Raw genomic sequence first — 802 nt, forward strand, 5'->3', positions numbered from 1 at the left:
ATTACGTTGTCAAACGATTGTTGTTACATAAGAATTTCCAATGGTTCAATAAACTTTATCACACTGTATTTCTCTCGTAATTCATATATATATATATATATATATATATATATATATATATATATATATATAGATAGATATATATAGGGAGAAATCACGAAAAAACAACAGACGAAGACAGGTGGTGTAAACAACAAATGGATGTATTAGTATATATATAAATAAAAAAAAGCTACAAGGATATTGAAGGTTAATGCAGTACGATCGTTTCATGCGACTCAATTTGCTTAAGCAATGTGAGCATTACATTAAATGTAACATGCAGAGCAATCTTCAGCTGCACAAAGATACAGAAAATTTATTGAAATTTCATTTCAGTACAAGGACATATTATTGTAACTACATTTAAACACTCCAAGTGGGAAGGAAGAATACAAAAAAATTTTTTTTAATTTGGCAGACCATTGGCTAGTAATTAATTCCAAGCAGAATTTAACAGTGAGTAATTTTATTTGCTTTTGGGTCTTTTGTTTCATCTAATCAGACCTAGTGAACCTTAAGCATGCTTGTTATTTTTTTCATTTTAATCACCGTATTTTGGAATTGTTTGGATAATACCATACTTAATTCTGGTGTCTAAATTTAAGTACCATATTCACCTTGAATCTCTCCCCCTCTCTGTCTGTCTGTCTGTCTGTCTCTTTCTCTCTCTCTCTCTCTCTCTCTCTATCTCTCTCTCTCTCTCTCTCTCTCTCTCTCTCTCTCTATATATATATATATATATATATATATATATATATAT

The sequence above is a fragment of the Octopus bimaculoides genome, chromosome 5, assembly GCF_001194135.2.
Source record: "Octopus bimaculoides isolate UCB-OBI-ISO-001 chromosome 5, ASM119413v2, whole genome shotgun sequence".
In the NCBI taxonomy this organism is placed as follows: domain Eukaryota; kingdom Metazoa; phylum Mollusca; class Cephalopoda; order Octopoda; family Octopodidae; genus Octopus; species Octopus bimaculoides.